The sequence below is a fragment of the Rhynchophorus ferrugineus genome, unplaced genomic scaffold, assembly GCF_030347505.1.
Source record: "Rhynchophorus ferrugineus isolate W39M unplaced genomic scaffold, kcgeb_rfMv2 rfM10, whole genome shotgun sequence".
Classification (NCBI taxonomy): domain Eukaryota; kingdom Metazoa; phylum Arthropoda; class Insecta; order Coleoptera; family Curculionidae; genus Rhynchophorus; species Rhynchophorus ferrugineus.
In genome coordinates this window covers 30,115,471-30,135,933 of record NW_027472589.1, presented here as the reverse complement: position 1 = coordinate 30,135,933, position 20,463 = coordinate 30,115,471, and positions in this window count along the sequence as shown.

The following is a 20,463-nucleotide window of genomic DNA, read 5'->3' as shown; positions in this document are numbered from 1 at the left end:
CAAATACCGCCTGATTAAGAAACAATCAAACGTCGTCACGCCGTTCGGAACATCGGTATTGGGAATATGTCGAATTTGACTTATCTGTTTTAATTTCGATTCGGATTCGGAATTTGCTTCGTAAATATTGTAATCAATTTCATTGACTTCAACACGAATATAATTCATATTAAATGCTTGAGAAATATTATATACAGCAAGTTAAAGTGTGTCCACAAGGGAAAAGTTGGTTAAGTGTAAATACTCTTAATAAAAAGAGGTTAAATTTACAATTCAAATAAGTTTGAGTAAAGTACGTTTTCCCCTTCTCTGTTCTGTGCCATGACAATCTGTTTCAGAACAATAAACATCTATGTTCTCCATCTCTTAGAATGTTTGTTATTTTGTTATTTTTTAATAAAAGTTTAATAAGAGTTTCAGTCTGCTGGCGCAGCTGCCATTCTTCTGCTGTTGCTACTGCCAATGCCAGCTCTCTTCTGATACTTTGTGCTATAATTTGTTATTTCCTGCTATACTTATTGCTCATGATTTAAAGAATATTAAGCATGTTCTTTAAGTCTTGCTCTGCAACCTTTCTAATATTTCTATATTGCAGTTGATTTCTGTGCCCCACAATTTAATGTCGTATGTCCACTTGATCGTGACAGCTTGATGAAGTATTTGTATACCGTCATTTTGTTCTCATTGCGCTAATACTCCTATTAAAATTATATATATGTATATATATATATATATATATATATATATATATATGTGTGTGTGTGTGTGTATATAAACTAATAAAATTAATAATCCAAAATGCACACTAACGCCAACTGATGCAACGGAAGTTTTCTCTAGATATTTGGAAGCAGTATTTAATTCAAACCCGTCTGAAATATCGGCAACTGAAGAAAATAACATAGTTGACTTTCTTAACACCCCGTTTCAAATGGATCTACCACTTGAGAAATTTACTGCTAAGGTAGTAAAACAAAAAATACATAAAGAAATCAATTCTATAAAAGCCCCTGGTTTAGACCTAATAATTGGAAGAATCTTTCTCAGGCTATCTACTAAGTATGGCAAACTGGACTGCACGTTAAATTGAAAAAGCTTTTGCCCAATACGCACTTTCAATTGCTGAAATCGTACCTCTCAGACAAACATTTTATTGTCAAAAGGGTGACGAATACACTGACCTAAAACCCATATATTCGAGTGTTCCGCAGGGCAGTATTTTCGGCCCATTTTATATCTTAAGTATACGGCTGACTTACCGACCTCACGAAACACTACTGATGCAACATATGCTGACGATACAGCGGTTTTATCATCACACGAGAATCCAATATCAGCCACAAAAATCCTCCAACTTCATCTTAACAAAGTCGAATAGTGGTTGAAAACGTGGCGTATCATAGCAAATGAGACAAAATCTACCCATATCACATTCATCCTTTGCAGAAGAACATGTCCCCCAGAAAAATTGAATAATCATAATTTCCACAAGAAGACAGCGTTAAATATCTAGGAATACATTTTGATCGACGTCTGACTTGGAAAAAACATATAGTGACAAAACGCAAACAGCTTGGTCTTAAACTAAACCAGATGTATTGGCTGATAGGGCGTAAATCTAAATTATTATTAGATAACAAGGTTTTGCTGTATAAGTCAATACTTCAGCCCATCTGGACCTATGGTATTGAACTGTGGGGTACTAATAGCAAATCTAACATAGATATCCTCCATAGGTTCCAGAATAAAGTGTTCCAGTTCTATCCACATAGAACCCATAATGAGTGTGATTCGAAGTGCTAGTGCGAAGTATTCTGAAAGACCATTAGTGCATCCTAGTGCACTCGCCAAACAGTTAAATGTTCGCGATGACAGTGAAGTGTGTGCACTCAAACGCAAACGACCATACGAACTGGTTAATAGACATATAGAGTGAAATTTAATAATTTCTAGAATAAGTTAGAATAGTCATTAAAATAAGTTAGGTTGGACTTTAAAATAAGTTAGAATAGTATATGGAATAAGATTTAGATTATAAGTTGTACAGCAGATCACTTACTGAAGTGATTTCTACATGTTAGGATGGTTATATTATGTAACGGAAATCAAACAATAATACTTATTGCCCACGGGCAGATTGTTGACGTTCCAAATCACTTGGCCCGTCTCAGCAGACATTATCCATCATAAATGATACTATCCCCTCTCTAAAACGGAAAGACTTCCAGTCAGTTTATCTTCTGAAGAGCATAGTCTCTCCCAGAGACCTTCAGCTCTGCATAAAACGTCTGTCTTCTAAAAAAGCTTCAGGCCCAGATGGTATAACAGCAGACCATCTGAAAAACCTCACTAGCAAGCAACTGTCAGAACTTGCTAACATTATTAACTCCATCCTGAGGTTAAAGAACATTTCCCAAAGAACTGGAAACATGCGCTTGTCGCTGTCATTCCTAAAAAGGATGACAGGTCCAATCCATCTGACTGCAGGCCCATCAGCCTGGATAATTCACTTTCCAAACTTGCCGAAAAAGCGATATTACACGCTTTAAATAGCTTTAGTGATGCACACCACATAATCCCGAACGAACAATTCGGTTTCCGTGCCAAACCTTCTAACCTCCATCAAGCTGCTCCCGTCGCAGCAACAATCCACTAGGCCTTAAGAAAAGGTCGAAAAACTGGAGCCATCTTCTTAGATGTCTCCAAGGCTTTCGATCAAGTACGGCATCACGATTAATATTCAAAGCAAAACACCTTGGTATACCGAATGACCTAATGTTCCTGATAGATCCATACTTGCACGGTAGGTCCTTTCAGGTGAGAATCGCTGACACAGTCTCCTCTCATAAACAGATTTCCGCGCCCCGCAAGGTGCTTCACTAGCCCCAGTCCTATTCAACCTTTATATGGCTGTTTTCTCACACCACAAACTTTCCCACACAGCATTTTATGCAGATGATACCGCTTTTTTCACAACCGATTATTGTCCCGACGCTATTCGTAACAAATTCCAAGTCCGGCTGAACCAAGCGATAACGTGGTACAAATTCTCTCGGCTACAGATAAACCCGAGCAAAACTCAGGATATTCTGTTCCACCGCAAGAAGGAGTTCTTATCGCCTCCAAATTGATAAGGTTCATATTCCCTGGCTCCAGGTAATTTTATACCTCAGTCTCCAATTCGATCGCAGATGCCAATAGTCACTCCAAATACAGAAAAAGTAAACTCCCAATCCCTTTGGAAACGACTCTGTAGAAAATCATAGTCCTTCCAGTCTGCCTCTACGGAGAACTTGAACTACTTCAAGTGCTCCAATCCAAAAAAGTCCGCGCGTTGCTCAATGCCTCATGGTTTATGGGGAACGCCAACACTCACCTCGAACCAGTCATCCCGTTTGTGAAGAATTTCACGAATATGCTCAGTGTAAGGTTCTCCATAGGTGCCTTAGATAGAACACGACAACACCTTGATTAACTAAACCAACTACGACAATCCCAGTCGTAACCCAGGGTCTCTGTCGCCCGCAAGACACCACTATCCCGAGCCCGAAGCGAAATCAGCAAAAGACCATTTGGTTCTAGCTGGTCATCATGGAAAAAGAAAAAAAAAACGGAAACATGAAGAACTCAGTGGACGTCCAAATGAAATGGTATTACTAGAAAACATTAAAAAATGCACAAAATCGTTGATTGAAATGATAGAAAAGTGAAGTTGCGTGAGCTAGCTAACACCGTAAAGATATTACAAAAACATGTTGCTTTTATATTGCATGAACATTTGACTATGAGACCGAACGTGGGTGCCGCGTTTGCTCACTGTTGGCCAAAAATTAAAACGTGTTGATGATTCTGAACAGTGTTTGGTCATGTTTAAACGTAACAAGCCGAAATTTTTGTGCTGATATGCAACAATGGATGAAACATGGGTCCATCACTTCACTCCGGAATCAGAACGATCGTCATCTGAGTGGGCAGCAACTGGTGACAGGCCTGTTTTGGGGCAAAAGATAAATAGTTCTACAAACGTTCTAATAGTGTCAAAATATCAACTGGAGCATAATCATAAATCATTACAGCCGATGGAACCTCTATATTTCCAAAAGACATCAGTATCTCAAACATTTCCGCGAACCGTTTAACACCGTCCGTCCGTTCTCCGGTTCTCAGCATTGAAATTGTCCATCATTAACTCGTCAACGACAGATTCGTATTGATATTTGCGTGCGAGCCGGCAATCTGATGACGCTGTTACATTTTCGACGCGGTGCGATATCTCTCTCTCGCGCTCGCCTGCGCCTTGACCGTTCATCGGGCCCCGATTTACTTTTACTCCCGTTCACGATATTCGGTCGTGTCAAATTGCTTTTTAATTCCAGCGAAAAGAGCGAAACGCCACGGCGTAATGTGTTTATTAGTGCCGCGGAATGATTGCCGCAAATCGTCCGAGAGACCGTTTTACCCGGTGATTTATGGACGACCGATTTCGTACATGATACATTAGGGACGCGGTTCAAGATCAAACGCGGTGATTATCGAAATTGATTCACTCCGCGCCGGTGGTGAACGATCGACGCTCTGGGGTAGTTCTAATAAATCAATATCGGAGAACAAATCTATTTTCCATCTTGAGGTAGTGGTTGGTAACTATATTGTAAAAAATACAGGAGGATGTTGTTAACGAATTACGTAGACGGTACTCGATAACTCACTCGCCAATCGATAATTTTTGGATCAAAAGGCCGGCATCTTGACTGCGATTCATATAGTTTCTCAGAATCTCTTGAAGAAGAGTACTTGTGACGTTAGACGAATGTTATTGTAATCACTGTTGTAATACCTTAATAACTAACTTTAATTAACTTCAATATCAATAATATTACCAAGATGGCGACCACTATATGTTTTGTTGAATATTTGTATTTTATTTACCAAGAAATAAAAATGTTTCTTACAATATTTTAGGAAAAAGCATATATTACTTAATTTAAAGTCATTTATTTTATTAGTTGGTTTAAACTTGTAATTTTAACATTTTTAATCTCATCAAAGGCATTCATTGAGAAAAACTGATACGATACTAGGTGAACCGAAAAGTAATTACCGATTTTTTTTAATAAAGTAAGCTACACCATTTTCAAGAAAATGTATGACCATTATATTGGTATTATTATATATATATATAGCAATGAGAAATACTAGATAGGTAAGAATATAGAAAAATAGAAGATAGAAGATATAGAACATAGAAGATAGGAAAATGGGTGCCACATCAATTAAATTATAGCCAAATGAAACATCGAAAAATCGTCATTGAAATACTGCTCCAAAGTTATGATCGAATTACAAACCATTATAACCTGATGAAACAGTTAATAGTGATCGCTGCCGAGTTAAACCAGTCGAATCAAAAATAGCGACTGAAACAGTCGATAGTAAAAAGTAGTCAATTATTAAACAGTCGATAGTCAATTTCAGTCGATAGTTCCCAACGCTACTAAAAACTACACAACACACTGGCAGCCGAAGATACTGTTTATTTTACTACAACTTTGAACTGTCCAAATAGAACCACAAATACATATATCATTGTTTCTTCAGGAGAAAACTAATTTTCTTGTTCACAAATATTGTATAATGCTCAAAAAATCACCTAGAATGAATGACGATATATTTATAAACCTAATATATGGTAATCTAATATCGTTTTCAATTATCAAACAGCATTTGCCGTATTTGCAATCAAATTATCAGAAGTTACATCGTATTCGATTCTCTTAGATCACGGAATCCGTACCTAGAACATATAAGTTCGTATATCATCGATGGAAGTGTGAGGAAAGCGTCCAAATGGCGTACCGCAAATGTCAAGGTGCTCTCTAGTCGTAATTATTACGATTGAATGTCATTTAAGTCAGACAAAAGTTGATATCGATCGTGATTCCAACTAATAAACGAGGAAACGGCCATCCGTGATACCGGGGCGATTCTTGGAAATTTCACTCATACTGCAATGATTTTCTTCGTTTATTACCGTTTATTAATTAGAATTAATGCTCGGATAACAATAATATTAGAATGATTTTACTAATTTCATATTGTTGTTTAAACAGAAAGTATTTCATTTCATTCGCCAGACATAGCGCCTTTTGATTTACCACTTGTTCAGTTCGAAGCAGCTGGAACTTGTGTTGATAATAGGACATTGATCGGATCTCTGCCAAAAAATTATGTTTCGTACCAATTTCTATAAATTGTCTTCAAATTGTCTCTATTCTCAGGTGGATTTGTCTTGTGGATGTTGACAGAGTTTAACTATTATTTTGTCTATTGCTATACTTATTATGATTAGCTCATTAGTTCATACTAATTTCTATAAATTGTCTTCAATTACTGATTATTTGTAACACTGAATCCTTTTCTATAGGGCTCTATTCTCAGTTGGGTTTGTCTTGCAGATGTGCACAATATTGTTGCTTAAACAGAAATTATTTCATTTCGTTCACCAGATTTAGCACCTTCTGATTTACCACTTGCTTATATCGAAGCAGCTTGAACAAATGTTGAAAATAGAGCAATGATCGGATCTCTGCAAAAGAAACATCGTTCGTACCAATTTCTATAAATTGCCTTCAAATACTGGCTATATATAACACTTTTTCCCTTTCTGTAGGGCTCTATTCTTGGTTGGATTTGTCTTGTAGATGTCGACAAAGTTTATTTATTGTTTTGTCTATTGCTATACTTATTATGATTAGCTTTATGAGTATATATAACATCAAATATATTACCTGTAGCTGATCAAGTCAAACGCTTCTCTTTCCATAAAGAGTTCTTAATATTATAAAATATCGCTGTATATTGAAATTGACAAACTGGTAACTCGCTCTGGACCCAAAGCACTTCACGTGCTATGTTCTCTAATCATCACTTCTTCTATCTTGCCCTTATTTTGGTGGATGGCTCATGATCTAACTGAGAAGTAGTTCACCTCATACGAAGAAACTAAAAGTGATCAAACGTTTTGTAGATGCTTTTTCAATACAGAATCTGTATACTACAGAAAACCTAAAATATCGCCTTATTTAATAATATTCAGTATCTTAAGTTCGATCTGAAGCCGACATGTACCAGTAGAATCACCATTGACCACTCCTAATGCTTTGATCTATATATGGTAAAAGCTCAAAGGAGAACACATTTTACTCCTGTACCTGATAACTGTACCTTTTCTCTATATAATTAGAATATACCACTTTTGCTAGCACATCTACACGTTTGTGTGGCATGATCCTGGATGCCAAGCTCAGATGGAAGGAGTATATAAAAAAGAAGCACGATGAACTCAACATTAAGATCAGGAAAATGTATTGGTTGCTTAGCCGAAACTCCTAACTATCAACATACAACAAGCTTATTTTAATATCAACGGATACATAGTCCAATGTGGAGCTACGGGATTCATTGGGATTCAAAGGTCCAAGTAACCTAGAGACTCCGAAAAAAAGGGCTGAAGTGTATTACGAATGCGTCTTCGTATGTACGCGTTTGTAACTTTCATCGCGACCTAGAAAGTGATACGGTTACAAAACCTATCAGAAGATTTGACCATTCCTAAAACTTCAGAACCATGCCAACACTGAAGCGTCCAGACTTCTAAATGTGGATAATGTAATTAGATGTCTTACATCGGAGAAACCTTCTGATCTTGTAGATATTTGAACACTAAGTGATTTAGTGGAAATACATTAGATGTAGTTGTTTATGAGTAAATTAAGTCAGATTAAAGTTAATTCTTAGTCGTATTACAAGTTTTAATAAATAAGTAAAAAAATTATAACTCTCAGTAGTTCCATAATCGCTCTGGACCGATTATAATAACAATAACTATTACATTTTTGTTATGTTTATATTATATATACCTAGCATGTAGAAAATCACTTCATTAAGTGATCTCCTGTATAAAATGCTATTTTAATTAGTTAGTCTTATTCTAAAATATATATATGTCCATTAACCAGATCGAGTGTTTTAGTCTATATACTTCACTGTCGCTTCGCACATTTAGCTGATTAGCAAGTACATTGGGATGCACTGACACTCTTGCGAAGTATTTCATACAAACACATTGAATTACAGTAGTGAATGATTCTAGAGAAATATCGCCTTGTATCACTTCATTTGAAATACAGAGCATTGACAGTGACACGCAACACTTTATTTGGAACCTTTGTATGATGAATATATTAGAGTTTCTCATAATTGGATTTCATATAACCAAATAGGGTTCAGTATAGATTTATACAATAATATTTTGTTATCTAATGATAACTAGGTGGATCTAGGTGCATACCAAGATATTTAGCATCCGCTGCTTGCGGGAGTTGACAATTATTGATATAGATTGGTGGACATGTTCTTCTACGAGGCGTAAAACTTATATGACTGGATTTTGTTTCATTGGCTTTTATACACCATTTTTTCAGCCTCATTTGAATTTGATTTAGATATTTTTGTAGGTTATTTGATGTCGTGGTTGTTATATTTATTGTAGAAAGATCGGCTGTGTACAGAAGACATAGTACTGGACCCTACACTAGCTTGCGGAACTCCTGGAATTGCATATAATTCGGTATGTTCATCGCCTTGTTTTATATTAAAATGACGATCTGCGAGGAAAGATTTTAGTAGCTCATAATCCGGATGAGGGAGAAGTTTCTTTAATTTAACCTGCAATCCCGTATGGCATACTTTGTCAAAAGCCTCAGACATATCTAGAAAAGCAGCCGAACAATATCTTTTGGCATTTAAGTCAGTGTTTATTTTGTTAACAAGTCTATGCACTTGTTCTATTGTCCTATGCTTATTACGAAACCTAAGTTCTGGAATGATCTTTCTTTTTCTTTTACACAACTGAACCTCTTTATGTACAGTTTCACAAAAACTTTTGAGATTATCGGTAATAAGCTTATAGGTCGGTAGGAGGTCGCATTTCCTGGTGTTTTCCCTGGTTTGAGAATCATTGTTACTTGAATTACTTTTCAGATGCTAGGAAAATATTTAATTCGTAATATAGCAGTGAATATGAATGTTAATAATTTTACACTTTCTTTGACAGTTCTTGTAAGCTTTGAGTAAATTAATAAAAAGATACCCGAATCTCGCTTTCTACTACCTCTTCTTTCTTTGACTAAAACAGTTTTAAAAGGGAGTAGCCAGTATATAAGATTATATTTATACTATGTAGAAGTACTTATTACACGTCGTCATATATTCTAATATCAGTTTCTGTTATTGTTATTACCATCAATTATTTAAATATAATAAATTTATATAATAAAGTTTACATCTTTATTATATCACTCAGTGGATGCCAGCTGAATACCTTGGAATCCATCTTGACGTTAGATTAAAGTGGAAACATCATTTTAGACAAAAATCAAAACACATTAGAATCAAAATAAAGTAACTATACTGGTTAGTCGAAAGATACTCTCAACTTGATCTAAAATCAAAGAGGTTGATCTACAATACAATTATAAAGCCAATTTGGACCTATGGGGTGCAAATATGGGGCTGCACTAAAAATTCAAATCAACTAGTCATCCAACGCTGTCAAAACAAGGTTCTTCGATTGATTACCAATGCCTATAGCTACGTAACCAACGAATAACTGCACGATGGCTTCGAAATCAAATGGGTTTGCGAAGTTATCCAAGATTTTACCTTAAAAGACGAAAGAAGATCACTAAATCATACTAACGTGGGAAGCAATATAACTGCTGGACAACGCGCAGGATGTCAGGAGATTGAAGCGAACCAAACCATACGAACGTATATACAGTGTATACCTTTACTGTGAACTATAGCTATATATATTGATGTATTTTCTCGCACTCGTCTTGCTTGAGAATTAATGCAAGAACAAATGAAATGTAGTAATACATTAATTTATAATTAAGATTGTACTAAGCGTATCTAATAAAAATTTTATAAAAAAATATTTCTCCATTATTTTCTTTTTCATGCTGTCATCACTCCAATTTCTCACGAGCCTTGTTTTTCCGTAGAATGTCCCATCGAACGAAATGTGAAATTAGGAAATAGATGTTCGACTCGCATTCGAACTACTTTAGCATTCAATTGTTTTATTATCGATTCCCAGTTTTAATGGGACTAATCCTTCATTGCGTGGCTGTCGTTATTCCGCCGTGGCGACGTTACGGCCTATTAAGCTCAAAAGGTTACGGGCAAAAGCTGCATGGGAATATCGCTTTTTATCCGACGCGATATACTCGCGATCGAACGCGAAAGCCCCCCCCTCCCCAGATCTGATTGGTCAATTAATCGGCCGCTAATTGATACTGTCAGTGTGTATGCGGTCTAAAAAGCGAAACGTATAGGTCTGGTTGAAGAAGAAGTGAAGAAATAAGCGAGATAAACGTAAACGTTCTTGGTTTTCCGTAGGAATTTATTCTTTACATTTTCCGCGAACGGGAGTATTTTCAATTCTGTCGGGCCCGTGATGAATTGACGTTTATATGCCTGACTTTGACGAGAAAAACGATTTTTATGGTTCAGTTTAAGTATACCTCTCAATTTGATTCACTCGATGTTTATCTTGTATTGTTTTTACTAAAATAATGATGCTTTAACTCTTTAGTACGGATTTGGTAATGAATTTATATGTGTATTAAATGTGATGGAAAGAATTTTTCTCCATCAAATCAGTCAATTAAGTTGATACAGTTTTTAGCAAATATAGTGTTAACTAAACAACACACCAGCGTATGCTTTCTTAGCATTAATTATCGAACATCACATTTAATTTTAATATACATTTCGATATTGCCAGAGATTCTGGAACGCTTGAATATGTTTGCCATCAGTGAGCAACTGCAATTATATTGAGAAAAGGCATTTTCGTATACAAATATGCTATTTATATATTAAAAACGTAAACAAATGTTAAACATGTTGGCTAAACTGTTAAATTCCATGGTTTGAACATAATTTTACAGAAATTAACATTTTTTCATTTAGTATTACTGAGTTATTCTGATTATACAGAGGTTAATCACGGAAGCCATCAAAATTGCATTTTCAATAATTGCTTTTCTTGCTTGGCCTAAGAAAGGCTAACAAATCACTTTTATAAATATAACATCGATATTGCTTTCATTGATTTAAAGGTGGTAACTTTGATGGCAACGATGTTAAAGTAACAAAGATGTCCAAAGCAGCAGTTGGTTTGAGAAAGGTCCCAAAGAAGCGAAAATGGTGGCCAGACGAATGGACTGAAAATGCCATTTCGAAACGATTCAGCATCGCGGTTTCATTGCACGCCAAACAAACAAGAAGAAGAGTTCTTCAAATGGATAAAGTCATGGCCTAGTCGAGGAGGTCTCCACATCGATATATAAGAGTGGTGTTGTAGCTCGATCGGGAAGTGCTACAGTAACCAGCGCAATTACCAGACACAGTACCTTTTAATTACAACTTGTTCAAGTCGATGCAGTATGGTAAATCATCATCGTTATCATCATCACTGAACAATAGGAAAAGATTGCAAGGCATAATGAAAAATATTTCATTAACTAAATACAATGTTAATATGAAAAAAACAATGAAATTACATACGAAAACCTAATAAATTAGTTATTATAGCATTCCAAATTCCAAAATATTTATAAGAAAAAGTATTCTAGATCATCAGCTATAAGGATATGCCTACTAGTAAATAATCAAATCAGTGGAAACGATAGCAAAAATCCATGAATTGGGCTTCGAATTGCTTTCTTATCCACCGTATTCTCTAGATCTGGCTCCTAGCGACTATTTCCTGTTCTCAGATCTTAAAAGAATTCTCGCTGGGAAGAAATTTTCGTCGAATGAAGAGGTGATCGCCGAAATTGTGGTCTATTTTGAAGCTAAGAACAAATCGTACTACAAAACTGGTATCGAAAAGTTGGATGGTCGCTATAATCAGTGTATCACCCTTGAAGGAAATTATGTTGAATAAAAAAACTAATTTTGGCATAAAAATATGTTTTAGTATGGTAGGCCGTGGACTTCTCATTCGAATAAATTCAATTACTTCTGCCCATGTTACAATGAGCAAAAGAAAGTCAGCCAATATCTACAAGAACGCACAACAGAGCTTAATTCTGCTGATATTTTAATAATATTCAGTCAAAAAATATATAAAACTAATAAAACTATGCTTTAAATTGAATATATTGCCAATTAGTAGTCGGAAATATTAATGTATTAGATAAAGAGTTTCTAAACCAGAATAAAATGAACTACTTCGAGTAGTACCCCGCTTCGAATGAGGTACCGTTGGTGAAAAATGTGTCCGTCCGAACGCTACCCGTCTCGTGCCTTCAGTTAATCCATTATCACATGACCCGGAGCAGTTCGCACATCCCAGTAGCCGTTTTCAATTAGAGGTATTATTAACGTAACGTCACAATTGAGGATTTATGGATCGGGACTGGACCCGGCCACTTAGTGCTCGCATATATTTAGCGCCGAGAAAATAACAATGACCGAGATTGATCAGCAAAATGTGTGTTTACGTGTCTGCCCGATCGAAAATGCCGTGATTTACGATCGCCGGCCGGCGAGATACCTCGATGGGTATTGTTAGAAGTCGAATTTATACCGGCAGACCGAAGATTAACTCCAAAATTCGCATTCGTTGTTCATCTTAGATCGTGTGTAATAGGCCTATAAATTAGATTTAAATAATTTTTCTTAATTTGAAACCTTCAAAGACTTCACCTCGAAGAAACGATGTATCTTTTGAGTTTATCCATGAATCGATTAACTCTTCATACAAAGTGAAGCGCTGTCCAGATAAGACACAGATGATATGCTGAAGTAAGTAGTAATCAAAAGAAGTAAAGTGTGGACAATATATATGGAAGGTGGGATAATACTTTCCATTTTAATGGTTCCAATGTGTTTTCACCTGTTTTCTAACATTTGGACGAGCGTTTTCATGCTGAAAAATAACTTTGTTGTGTCCTTGCTCCTATTCCGGACATTTATAGCGCAGTGTTCGACCAAATTTTTGTAGCTCATGGTATATCACACCGAGTTGATTTCACCAAATAACAGGTCAAATGAAAAGTCTCCGACCTGACGCACAAAATCAGATATTTTGAAGGCTCCAAAAACATGTTTTTGTTCATACTTCGACGAAATGGCACATTCTGAAAACTGAAGCCTGTGAGGCTTCAACGTGAAGTTAGCTACAAACTAACTAGATAGTCATCTGTTGTATTCGGAGAAATTCTAAAACAATATTGATTTTTAAATTTTCATGTCACCAATTAGGATTGAGAATTGGTAATAGCAAACGCCACAACAGTAAATATTTTTGGCACTTGAGTCTTGTAGGAATATTTGTGGTCTTGCTGCATACCTATAAAACTACATTATATTAATTAACATTATATTTTTTCTTATTATTATTCTTGTTAATTGGTAAATGAAAACATAGCGAAAATGCTAGACACTCATTTTATATAATAAACAATATAAATGAGGCTTAACCTAAAATAACATATTAATCCAGACTAGAATGTTTACCAAGAAAATTTTGATGCTTGAAATGCTATAATTAACTAAAATTAATCAGCAAACAACATTCACTTGGAAAATTAAAAAAGAGACGTTTTAATTATTAAACCTGACGGAAAGTAATAAACAGGTTATAATTCTATACAAGAAACTGTTTTAATTGCTAAACAAGTAAAAACAACTTTAATTGCTCACGTATATCACACATTTGATTTCAATTCGCAGTGTAATACAAAAGACTTTTAAATAATTTCCTATTCATAGAAAAATCTCAAGGTAATTAAAAACAGTATGGCAGCCATTTTGATAACATCTTGTTTTTATAATTACAAAACACCTTACCATTTAAATATTATTGTTTAAAATATGTTGGTAGTTTATAATCGACCGACCAGCACATGCAATTGTATGAAAAACTTAATATTGTGCTATTATAGGAAACCAAATACATCCTATAATATAATATATTCAATTACGTACAAAATATTTGCAAACCTACCACTATCATTCATGTATATACTGTTCATTAATAAAAAAATTAATGACGATTGTTGTCTTATCGAGTGTTGATCTTTCCAAGTTCTTAGTATATTTATTTATTATTTATTAAAATGATATAAAACCAAACATCAACATTAAAATATTCTTGAACCATGTTCATAAAACTGGAACCGATAAGTTCGAAATATGAATTAACAGTAAAATATATAATGAACCACTGAAGGATTGCGTATAACAATAATGTGCGAAAAGAGATAATCATCCCAATGAAGAGATGTTTAACAAATGGTTGCCAAGACGCGTAATTTATTCCTGTGCTTATTCAACAATGAGAGAAAAAAAAGCCAGTGTCTTAGGTCACAGTCTTACACTACTTTATACATATGAGATACCAGAAATATAAAATGTTGCTATAGCTATATTTACTCATGACACTGCGATACTTACTACTGGATACAATAGCGAAGAAGCAACCAGAAAACTACAACGCACGTTATTATAAAAAAAAATGGGCCCAAACATGGAAAATAAATATGAATAAAAATGATTTACATTGCATATTGAATTTATCTACAACCAATGCCTTCATATGCCAATAAATATGAGTAACAGAATTATTCTGTACAGTAACAACGCCAAGTATAATGGGATCTTGGTTCAACACTTAAAAAAACGACTCTAACTAAAATACAAAATATGTAATGGTTATTTAGAGGAAAACCTTTAGAGTAATGGGGACATTCTATGCGAAATAAAATCAACTCATTATAAGTATTTCAGAATAAAATCATGAGAAGTATTGTAGATACACTCAGTCATTATAGAAACAATTACTTAAACCGAGTCCTTCTTATTTCAACGACCGTAGAGGAAATTAAGAGATTCACAACAAGATATGAGGAAAGGCTTCACTTTCATTTCACACTGAAATGCCGTTACAATGAAAAGTGCTGCTAATTTTTATTTTATGAGGCCAAGTAAGGACCAGTGGGTCTTCCTAGATACCTTAGGTACTAAGTTAAATGAGCGTAGAGACAATTTGTATGTTAGTCGGCAACGACTAGTAATCATGTAATAATAATAAATAAAGAAAAAGGTACCGAGAAAGCTCAACAAATTTTAAAAAAAGCTACCCTTAGTATTTATATTTCTAGCTGCTAAAACTGAATGAATCTCTTACCTCAGATGTTTAAAGAGGCCCATTAGCAAATGAAACAATGTGTAGTTGCAAGAGTGATCAACATCGAGTCATTATGGTTCTGTTTCATCCCCTTTTCTCACTAGACATAGTGCCTTCATATAACCATATGTTTATCGTTTATTGAGATCGATACAGCATAGTATAGGCTGGCAGGTTTCGATACACCGCGGTTTTGGAGTGCTGAAGACGTGCGAAAATATATTAATGATTGAATCGCTGACAAATAAACATTGTTCTTTTGGCACGATATCGCCACTTTATCAGGAATATGGAAAGAAGTTGTAGAAAATGAAGGAAACGTTCTTGAGTAATATATGTGAGAACTGAGGATGAGCATCTGGTGAATTGGTAGAAACTAACGGGATTACTTATGATTTATTCGAGTGATTGGTAATTCACAGTTGACGGACACAGCTACTCGAGAGACCCCGGAGAAGAGACGGTCGAGTTTTCTCTCAGGGACATACCTGTGCTCCGAAGAGGAACACTGGACGGACTAGCATTTTATTCAGAGTCGCTTTTTGGGGATACTTTTTCTGCAGAGGACTGAAAAGAGAAGACTATACACGCCATTGCCTTTGCAGATAACGTGTTCGATCTGGGCTGACCATTGGAACCTGAACCTTCTGGAGCCAGGGGATAGGAACTTTTTCGATTTGTTCGCGGAACTCCTTCTTACGGTGAACCAGAATAGTCTGAGTTTTGCTTAGGTTAATCTGCAGCTGCCAGAATTTCTACCACGCAATCGCCTGGTCCAGTTGGACTTGGAGTTGGTCGCGAATAGCGTCAGGATTGTAACCAGTTGTGAAGAAAGCTGTGTCATCTGCATAAAATGCTATGGGGGAATGTTTGTGGAGTGAGAAATCAGCCATGTACAGGTTTAATAGGGCAGGGGCTAGTGGAGTACCTTGCGAGGCACCTGCGGAGATTTGTTTTCGAGAGGAGACTGCATCACCGATTATAATTAGAAAGGACCTACCGTCCAAGTATAAATCTATCAGGGAGATTAGGTTATTCACTAGACCAAGCTGTTTAGTTTTGAATATTAAACCGTCGTGCCGAACTTGGTCGAAAGCTTTGGAAACATCTAAACAGTTGGCTCCAGATTTTGACCTTTGAAATGAGCAGTTTGATGAAAGCTTGAGTGTTTGGCACGGAAACCGAATTGTTCGTTAGGGATTATGTTGTGTTTGTCGGTTAAACTATTTAAAGCGTGTGGTATCGCTTTTTCGGCAAGTTTGGAACGTGAACTAATCAGGCTGATGGGCCTATAGTCAGATGGATTGGAAATGGCTTTCTTTTTTTGGAATGACAGCGACGAGCGCATGTCTCCAATTCTTCGGGAAAAGGCAAGATGCAATTGGTGATGTTGGCAAGCTCTGATAGTTGCTTGTTAGTGAGGTTTTTCAGATGGTTTACTGTTATACCATATGGGCTTGGAGGTTTTTAGAAGACAGACGTCTTATAGAGAGCTGAAGATCTTTGGAAGATACTGTACTCTTCAAAAGATGCACTGATTGGAAGTTTTTACTCAGAGAGGAGATAGTGTCATTTTTGATGAGACTGTCGGGTATCTGTGTCAGGGATTTATGGGTCCTTGATTGAGGGCGGAACTAGGGCGTTTTCTCTTTTATTATTGGCAATTCCATAATATATCCATAATCCATATCCATAATCATACTATTTACAAAGACCAATTCAGATTATTGTTATCGCTAATTGTTCTTATACAGTATGGATGCTCACATATATATTATCTATTTCAATTTTTCCTAATAAATGCTTTTTTAAGATTTAAAAAAAACAAATAGACACATTCAAGCACCTAATATTTACATGTTAAAAACAAGGAATACTTTTTCACTAATTTAATCGTTCGTAGAGTCTAGAACCATTTTACTGACGATGATTTACATAAGAACTCGTTAGGCCGAGACCGATATTTATTGCCGCTGGTCCAATGAGAACCGTTTTCGTAGTTATATATTAATCAACAAGAGTTTCGAATCGGAATAAGACGTGGGCGAGGGAAGAACATTAATTGTCTCCGAATTTTCGGTTTTGTTTATTTATGAATAGAAAAATTCCCCGATTTGTTCGACGGGACATCAGAAGAATGTGCTAATGTCCGGCCATCGCCGTATATTTAATGTCATTAATAAAACATTTTGTTATATTTTTATTGTTATTTAGTGTGGAGTCAGGGCTGAGCGACTCGGACAGCGTTAAAATATCAAATTCTGATTTATAATTAATTGGCCGGTCGTAGATCGTGTTCGATGTGACGTTAATTGTCGGTGACTGATTCGAGTTCATTCAGTTTCGCGGGATGAGACGGCGCTTGATGACATAATCCGTCCGAAGATGGCGGATAGGAGGCTCTTGATGGTGAATAACCAGTATTCGATATTGACTAACCATTTATTTTAGTCTGACCTAGATTTCAATATAAATAAAGGTAACCAGTGGTCATCTTCATTCTTATATGTTTTCTTCATTTTGTTTATACAATCCTGCTGTTCCTTTAATTTTTATATTAGATATGCTCTTATATTAGATATGCTTAGTACAATCTCAATTAACAAATTAATTTATTATTGCGGTTCAGATCTGGAGAATATGGTGGATAAGGAAGCAATTCGAAGCCCAATTCATGGATTTGTGTCATCTTTTTCACTGACTTGCGACACGGTGCATTGTCTTGGTGAAGCAGCACTTTGTTTTTCTTCAAATGCGGCCTTTTTCGGCAATCTCTTCCTTCAAACGATCCAATAACGCTATGTAATAGTCGCTCTTGATGGTCCTTCCTTTTTCAAGGTAGTCAACCTCGTCGGTAACAACCTCTTTTGGGCGTCCACTGCACTCACCGTCTTCGGTGCTTATTTCACCACGTCTAAACTTAGCATATCAATCCTTGATGGTTGATTTGCCTGGAGCAATGAAACTGTATTTCTTCCCTTCAAAAAACAGTATTTTATCAATAACCGAAATTCATTTTTATCCATTTTTTTTCACAATAACAAAAGTTGCTTCGCTCAAAATGCTTATAATTCACAAACTAATGATCCGACAGCTGTCAAACTTATACACGCATCTTTTTAGTGTTAAGGTTAACTAAAAACAATATGGATTTAATTTTAGTAGCACCATCTATGCGTCAGGCCGGGGACTTCTCAATTGATATGTTACACTTATACACTACACAAGCCCGTTGTTCGTCGTTGTCCAGTAGTTGCGTTGCTATAATTTAGTAGACTTATATCATATTTTAAGTCGAAATCTTGTATAACTTTGAAAATCCTTTTAACTTCGTGGTAATGCTGTAGTTCTTCGTTAATTACCGATAAGCATTACTAATTAGCCGAATTTTTTGCCATAAGTTGGTTTGATGTTCTAGTGCAGCCTTACAAGTCCAGATAGGCTTTATAACAGACTCATTAACCAATCTCTTTGATTCTAGAGGGATAGTGAGGTTTTTATCAATTTACTGCAGCGCAAAATTTATGTCGGCAAATTTGGAGCTATATTTTCTAATCCCTACTACAATTGTGGCTCTTGTTGACCGCCGCTTGTACTTTTTCTACCGCCCCATCCATAATTACATAATGATTTAGACCAATTTTGAATGGGTCGATTACTGCTGCTATACACTCCCATCTATTAATAGTATACTATGAGATTTTGACAAAGCTGTGTCATTCAGTTTGTGTTTGACACGAATTGATAAGAGACAACTACTCTTATTTTAACAATTTTTTGCTTAAAAATCTACTACCAGTTTCAAGAGTTAAGATGAGTTTAGCAGCACAAGTGACTCTGAGCTTTTAGGTCACTCAAAGAGGTCTTCACGCCAGAAAGCGTCGATAGAATCCATGGAATGATATTGGACGATTAGACAATAAAAATTTACATGAATATTTGGATATAGAAAATCTATCCACGCGATGAATACCACGATTGGTCACACTGGACGATAACTGCAATTCGTACTGAATTATGCGCCATTTCGGAACATGGCTAAGTAAAAGTCTTTGGTTTCTTCGTGTTATTTCCCTCTGAGATTATATATAAACACCAATTTCTTCAAGCACATTTTTTACTTACTGACCTCACAGTTTTTTGTAAGTTCTTTGTTTGCAAATATTTTAGTGCATAATTTAGTTCGCGTAGCACTGCTTGCCGACCCCAGGAAGCAAAGAAGTGGAAATAAGTGCATCGTAAGTATCAAAGTTCCTGCAAAGTGACGAAAGTGGTTTTGCAATGATGCCACGTCATTTTTTCGGCATTGCTTTTTGCACTATACCGCGTGTCTTGAACCGTTTCTAATCTTTTATCTGTAGCTGTTATAAGAACTACCCAATGATGTTTGTCCTTGAAAGAAAATGAACGTTCTAATCTAATGAAGTTACTAAACTACAAGGCAGCATATAAACAAAACAGGTTTAACGAATTATTTAAGCAATGTTTTTGTGGCTAGTCTGTAGGCTACAAGTAATAGCTAAAATTTTCACAATATTCAAACCTAACGTTTGACGGTATTATTGCTCATGATCTAGATAAAAGTTTTGTTGACATCCTGACTCTTTTTACTATCTGCGTAATTTTGGTTCGAAATTTATCCTGGTTAATTTCCTACATATTTTTTTTTTTTTGATTTTCTAAATTGATTACATATATAAAGATATATATTCAAACGTATGAAAAAACCATATTAATTAAAACTAGTTCTAATATTGAAGGTAGTGTTTAGCACGTCACGTTTGAGCACCATATGTTAGAATACATTAGTGCCAAAAAAAAAACCAAGCAGCTCTTCAGTCCTTAACAGTTTTGGTATGACGAGTTCCTTTATAGGTGCCATACAAGATACCAATCTTCAGTCGTTGTAATATGATATGCCAATCCTTGCCATCACTGTAATGGTAAAGAATAACTTATTTCTTGTCGTGCATAGGTTTTTATGTATTTTTGAAAAATTAATATATAAAAACTCACTCTTACACTTTTTCATATATATACAAATATCCTCATCGGACACAAAGCCATAAATATCGGTCTTCACCTAACGAGCCCTCTTATGTAAATTGTTGACTCTTTCGTCGAAATAGAAACCGAACGGCTGTGCGTGTGTATACGCGCGCGCGTAGAGAAAAGAATCAGAAGAGTTTCCGAAC